General features: G+C 45.4%; 1 protein-coding gene across 4 annotated transcripts in view; it reads right to left on the bottom strand.

Annotated features, from left to right (window-relative positions):
* Positions 1 to 7,270, bottom strand: part of rundc3b (RUN domain containing 3b) — a 104,022-nt gene that overhangs the window by 58,313 nt on the left and 38,439 nt on the right. The window lies entirely within an intron of this gene.

The following is a 7,270-nucleotide window of genomic DNA, read 5'->3' as shown; positions in this document are numbered from 1 at the left end:
AAAATTATTATTTTCAGAATATTACATTTGGAGGTTTTACCTGAAGACAAAGCCATTGCTAGGTATTCCGGGCCCCCTGGAAATATCAGTGTGGGCCCCTCTACCTCATTCATTGCCCACTTCAATGTCTTAATTTTTAGTGTTCTTGATGGTGCCTGGTGTAATAAACCCAATTTGTTTCCGTTTTTACGATTAACCACTTACCAACTCAGAGTATTATTATGTAAGTTATGTATTATTAGTTGTCTTTTAACTTTTGTGTATTGAGGCTTTTCAAATTCCCCACTAATAACACATCATAATTATTAATTATGAACATCTGACAAAGGTCATAATTCAGTTAATAAGTATTTATTTTTAGTAACAATGTTGTAATATGTAATAAGTAATGATCACTAGCTTATAAAATTTGAAGTTCTGACTAATTGTCAACAAGCTACTAATAACCAATGCTTTAGCAGCTGCAACATTAATGTTGTCACAACTACGACTCTCGCTGGCCTCGGTAATGGCACCATTCCCAAATTATGTGGGCTCTATCGATAACCTCACTAACAACTAGGGATGTCCGATAATGGCTTTTTTGCCGATATCCGATATTCCGATATTGTCCAACTCTTAATTACCGATACCGATATCAACCGATACCGATACATACAGTCGTGGAATTAACACATTAGTATGCCTAATTTGGACAACCAGGTATGGTGAATCCTAGGAGCTATGTTGTCCGGGGGCTTTATGCCCCCTGGTAGGGTCTCCCAAGACAAACTGGTCCTAGGTGAGGGATCAGACAAAGAGCAGCTCGAAGACCTCTATGAAGAAAACAAGCAAGGAACCCAGATTTCCCTTGCCCGGACGCGGGTCACCGGGGCCCCCCTCTGGAGCCAGGCCCGGAGGTGGGGCACGATGGCGAGCGCCTGGTGGCCGGGCCTGTCCCCATGGGGCCCGGCCGGGCACAGCCCGAAGAGGCAACGTGGGTCCCCCCTCCAATGGGCTCACCACCCATAGTAGGGGTCATAGAGGACGGGTGCGATGTGAGCTGGGCGGCAGCCGAGGGCAGTGCACTTGGCGGTCCGATCCTCGGCTACAGAAGCTAGCTCTTGGGACGTGGAACGTCACCTCGCTGGGGGGGAAGGAGCCTGAGCTAGTGCGCGAGGTGGAGAAGTTCCGGCTAGATATAGTCGGACTCACTTCGACGCACAGCAAGGGCTCTGGAACCAGTTCTCTCGAGAGGGGCTGGACTCTCTTCCACTCTGGCGTTGCCGGCAGTGAGAGGCGACGGGGTGGCAATTCTTGTTGCCCCCCGGCTCAGAGCCTGTACGTTGGAGTTCAACACGGTGGACGAGAGGGTAGCTTCCCTCCGCCTTCGGGTGGGGGAACGGGTCCTGACTGTGGTTTGTGCTTACGCGCCAAACCGCAGCTCAGAGTACCCACCCTTTTTGGATTCACTCGAGGGAGTACTTGAGAGTGCTCCCCCGGGTGATTCCCTCGTTCTACTGGGGGACTTCAATGCTCATGTTGGCAGCGACAGTGAAACCTGGAGAGGCGTGATTGGGAAGAATGGCTGCCCAGATCTGAACCCGAGCGGTGTTATGTTATTGGACTTTTGTGCCCGTCACAGATTGTCCATAACGAACACCATGTTCAAACATAAGGGTGTCCATATGTGCACTTGGCACCAGGACACCCTAGGCCGCAGTTCCATGATCGACTTTGTAGTTGTGTCATCGGATTTGCGGCCTCATGTTTTGGACACTCGGGTGAAGAGAGGGGCGGAGCTTTCTACCGATCACCACCTGGTGGTGAGTTGGCTGCGATGGTGGGGGAGGATGCCGGACAGACCTGGCAGGCCCAAACGCATTGTGAGGGTTTGCAGGGAACGTCTGGCAGAGTCTCCTGTCAGAGAGAGTTTCAATTCCCACCTCCGGAAGATCTTTGAACATGTCACGAGGGAGGTGCTGGACATTGAGTCCGAATGGACCATGTTCCGCGCCTCTATTGTCGAGGCGGCTGATTGGAGCTGTGGCCGCAAGGTAGTTGGTGCTTGTCGTGGCGGTAATCCTAGAACCCGTTGGTGGACACTGGCGGTGAGGGATGCCGTCAAGCTGAAGAAGGAGTACTATCGGGTTCTTTTGGCTCATAGGACTCCTGAGGCAGCGGACAAGTACCGACAGGCCAAGCGGTGTGCGGCTTCAGCGGTCGCAGAGGCAAAAACTCGGACATGGGAGGAGTTCGGCGAGGCCATGGAAAACGACTTCCGGACGGCTTCGAAGCAATTCTGGACCACCATCCGCCGCCTCAGGAAGGGAAAGCAGTGCACTATCAACACCGTGTATGGCGAGGATGGTGTTCTGCTGACCTCGACTGCGGATGTTGTGGATCGGTGGAGGGAATACTTCGAAGACCTCCTCAATCCCACCAACACGTCTTCCTATGAGGAAGCAGTGCCTGGGGAATCTGTGGTGGGCTCTCCTATTTCTGGGGCTGAGGTTGCTGAGGTAGTTAAAAAGCTCCTCGGTGGCAAGGCCCCGGGGGTAGATGAGATCCGCCCGGAGTTCCTTAAGGCTCTGGATGCTGTGGGGCTGTCTTGGTTGACAAGACTCTGCAGCATCGCGTGGACATCGGGGGCGGTACCACTGGATTGGCAGACCGGGGTGGTGGTTCCTCTCTTTAAGAAGGGGAACCGGAGGGTGTGTTCTAACTATCGTGGGATCACACTCCTCAGCCTTCCCGGTAAGGTCTATTCAGGTGTACTGGAGAGGAGGCTACGCCGGATAGTCGAACCTCGGATTCAGGAGGAACAGTGTGGTTTTCGTCCTGGTCGTGGAACTGTGGACCAGCTCTATACTCTCGGCAGGGTCCTTGAGGGTGCATGGGAGTTTGCCCAACCAGTCTACATGTGTTTTGTGGACTTGGAGAAGGCATTCGACCGTGTCCCTCGGGAAGTCCTGTGGGGAGTGCTCAGAGAGTACGGGGTATCGGACTGTCTGATTGTGGCAGTCCGCTCCCTGTATGATCAGTGCCAGAGCTTGGTCCGCATTGCCGGTAGTAAGTCGGACACGTTTCCAGTGAGGGTTGGACTCCGCCAAGGCTGCCCTTTGTCACCGATTCTGTTCATAACTTTTATGGACAGAATTTCTAGGCGCAGTCATGGCGTTGAGGGGATCTTGTTTGGTGGCTGCAGGATTAGGTCTCTGCTTTTTGCAGATGATGTGGTCCTGATGGCTTCATCTGTCCAGGATCTTCAGCTCTCACTGGATCGGTTCGCAGCTGAGTGTGAAGCGACTGGGATGAGAATCAGCACCTCCAAGTCCGAGTCCATGGTTCTCGCCCGGAAAAGGGTGGAGTGCCATCTCCGGGTTGGGGAGGAGATCTTGCCCCAAGTGGAGGAGTTCAAGTACCTCTGAGTCTTGTTCACGAGTGAGGGAAGAGTGGATCATGAGATCGACAGGCGGATCGGTGCGGCGTCTTCAGTAATACGGACGCTGTATCGATCCGTTGTGGTGAAGAAGGAGCTGAGCCGGAAGGCAAAGCTCTCAATTTACCGGTCGATCTACGTTCCCATCCTCACCTATGGTCATGAGCTTTGGGTTATGACCGAAAGGACAAGATCACGGGTACAAGCGGCCGAAATGAGTTTCCTCCGCCAGGTGGCGGGGCTCTCCCTTAGAGATAGGGTAAGAAGCTCTGCCATCCGGGAGGAGCTCAAAGTAAAGCCGCTGCTCCTCCACATCGAGAGGAGCCAGATGAGGTGGTTCGGGCATCTGGTCAGGATGCCACCCGAACGCCTCCCTAGGGAGGTGTTTAGGGCACGTCCGACCGGTAGGAGGCCGCGGGGAAGACCCAGGACACGTTGGGAAGACTATGTCTCCCGGCTGGCCTGGGAACGCCTCGGGGTCCCACAGGAAGAGCTGGACGAAGTGGCTGGGGAGAGGGAAGTCTGGGCTTCCCTGCTTAGGCTGCTGCCCCCGCGACCCGACCTCGGATAAGCGGAAGAAGATGGATGGATGGATGGATGGATGGAAGGTATGGTGAAGATAAGGTCCTTTTTAAAAATAATAATAAAATAAGATAAGATAAATAAAGTAAAAACATTTTCTTGAGTAAAAAATAAATTAAAACAATATAAAAACAGTTACATAGAAACTAGTAATTAATGAAAATTAGTCAAATTAACTGTTAAAGGTTAGTACTATTAGTGTACCAGTAGCACGCACAACCATGTGTGCTTACGGACTGTATCCGTTGCAGACTGATTGATATATATTGATATATAATGTAGGAACCAGAATATTAATAACAGAAAGAAACGACCCCTTTGTGTGAATGAGTGTAAATGGGGGAGGGAGGTTTTTTGGGTTGGTGAACTGCTTGTAAGTGTATCTTGTGTTTTTTATGTTAATATAATTAAAAAACAAAGCAAAACAAAAAACGATACCGATAATAAAAACAGGATACCGATCATTTCCGATATTACATTTTGAAGCATTTATCGGCCGATAATATCGGCAGGCCGATAATATCGGACTTCTCTACTAACAACTTTAACGATGCCCTGCGCAACGCCATTGATTGTATAGCACAGCTAAAGCTAAAAAAAAGGCCTCTAAAAGGCATACCCCTTGGTTCACAGAAGAAACCAGAGCTCTTAAACTATCATGTAGAAAGCTGGAACGCAAATGGCGTGCGACTAAACTTGAGGTTTTCCATCAAGCTTAATAACTTATAAACACGCGCTTAAATGGTAAATGGGTTGTACTTGTATAGCGCTTTTCTACCTTTTTTTAAGGAACTCAAAGCACTTAGACACTATTTCCACATTCACCCATTCACACACACACATTCACACACTGATGCTGAAACTTACCTTAGCTAAAACTAATTACTAGTCCAATCTAATTCAAACGATCCTAAATATTTGTTCAATACAGTGGCATCGCTAACCCAACCAGAGACTTCTACCAGTAACTCCACCCACTCAGCTGATGACTTTATGAAATTCTTTAAGAAAATTTAACTACCGGTAGTTAGAAAGACACATGGAGCGTTATAAATACTGTCATGCAAAAAGACAAGGTGAAAACTAATTTTCAAACTTATTTTAAAAAGAATAATGTTGACATTTACAATAAAAATACAATTGTAAATTAATTTAATGAATACTTTGTAAATATTGGCCCTACCTTGTCACAACAAATTCCATATGGAAAAATCGATGGTGGAACAGTACCAAATAATGTTAACAGTATTTTTCTTGAAAGCGTACAGTACGAGTACAAGTGACTTACTGACAACTGTCCAGAAGTGTGCCAATAAAAAAATCTAATGATTATACTGACATTAATATGGTATTGATGAAGCCAATTGTAGATGTAATTATTGAGCCTTTTACATTTATTTGTTGTTTACTTCATGAAAATTTTCAAACTGCATGAAAATAGCAAAAGTAATTCCACTCTTTAAAAAAGGAAATCAATCTGAATTTTCGAATTATAGACCAATATCATTACTTCCACAGTTCTCTTCTCTTCTCTAAAACTCTAGAGATGTTATTTGCAATTACACTAAATACATTTCTTAATGAATTTAAGATTTAAAGTAACAGCCAATATGGGTTTCGTCTGAATCATTCAACTGCTACAGCAATTATGAAACTAACTGCAGAACTCGCCAATGCAATAGACTAAAAGCACTATTTAGTGAGCATCTTTGTAGATCTTCAAAAAGCATTTGATACGCTGGACCTCAATAAATTGTTGCATAAATGATATAAATATGGTATTAAAGGGGGCATCACGGTGGGACAGGGGTTAGTGTGTGTGTCTCACAATAAGAAGGTTCTAGGTCCAATCCCCGGGCTCGAAGTCTTTCTGTGTGCAGTTTGCTTGTTTTCCCCGTGATATTGCGTGGGTTCCCTCTGGGTACTCCGGCTTTCTCCCACCTCCAAAAACATGCACCAAGAGATAGGTTGATTGGCAACACTGAATTGGCCCTAGTATGTGTATGTGAGTGTGAATGGTGTCTGTCTATTTGTGTTGGCCCTGCGATGAGGTGGAGACTTGTCCAGGGTGTACCCCGCCTTCCGCCCGAGTGCAGCTGGGATAGGCACACCCCACGACCCATAAAAGGACAAGCATTAGAAAATAGATGGGTGGATAGATGGTATAGCTATTTAAAAAAACTAAATCAGTTTGTTGAAATCAACAACATAAAGTCTAAAAATTGTAATATAACTTGCGGTCCTAGGGCCTTTTATATGTAAATGACATTGTGACTGTGTCTCATTTACTTAAGTGCATTCTATATGCGGATGACACCACCTCAGGAGGAAATATAAATGCCGTCCTGTAAATTGTAGAAAATTAATTCCAGAAAATGATGATGTGGTTCAATGCCAATAAATTATCCTTGAAAAACTAAACTAAAACTAAAAATGTTTCGTAGTAAAAGGAAATACAATGATGCGTCATTAATTATTAATGGATTAGAAATAAAGATGTCCGATAATATCGGCCTGCAGATATTATCTGCCGATAAATGCGTTAAAATGTAATATCGGAAATTATCGGTATCGTTTTTTTAATATCGGTATCGTTTTTTTGTTTTGTTTTTTATTAAATCAACATAAAAAACACAAAATACACTTACAATTAGTGCACCAACCCAAAAAAACTCCCTCCCCCATTTACACTCATTCACACAAAAGGGTTTTTTCTTTCTGTTATTAATATTCTGGTTCCTACATTATATCCATCCATCCATCCATTTTCTAGCGCTTATTCCCCTCGGGGTCGCGGGGGCGGTGGAGCCTATCCCAGTTACAATCGGGCGGAAGGCAGGGTACACCCTGGACAAGTTGCCACCATATATATCAATACAGTCTGCAAGGGATACAGTCCGTAAGCATACATGATTGTGCGTGCTGCTGGTCCACTAATAGTACTAACCTTTAACAGTTAATTTTACTAATTTTCATTAATTACTAGTTTATTTTCTTTTTTATTCAAGAAAATGTTTTTAATTTATTTATCTTATTTTATTTTATTAAATTGTTTTTTAAAAGTACCTTATCTTCACCATACCTGGTTGTCCAAATTAGGCATAATAATGTGTTAATTCCACGACTGTATATATCGGTTGATATCGGTATCGGTTGATATCGGTATCGGTAATTAAAGAGTTGGACAATATCGGAATATCGGATACCGGCAAAAAGCCATTATCGGACATCCCTAATTAGAAATTGAAAGGACAGATGATATTACGT

The sequence above is a fragment of the Nerophis lumbriciformis genome, linkage group LG04 (genome assembly GCF_033978685.3).
Source record: "Nerophis lumbriciformis linkage group LG04, RoL_Nlum_v2.1, whole genome shotgun sequence".
Lineage (NCBI taxonomy): Eukaryota > Metazoa > Chordata > Actinopteri > Syngnathiformes > Syngnathidae > Nerophis > Nerophis lumbriciformis.
The sequence above is the reverse complement of the archived record's forward strand: the minus strand, read 5'-3'. Positions and strand labels throughout refer to the sequence as shown.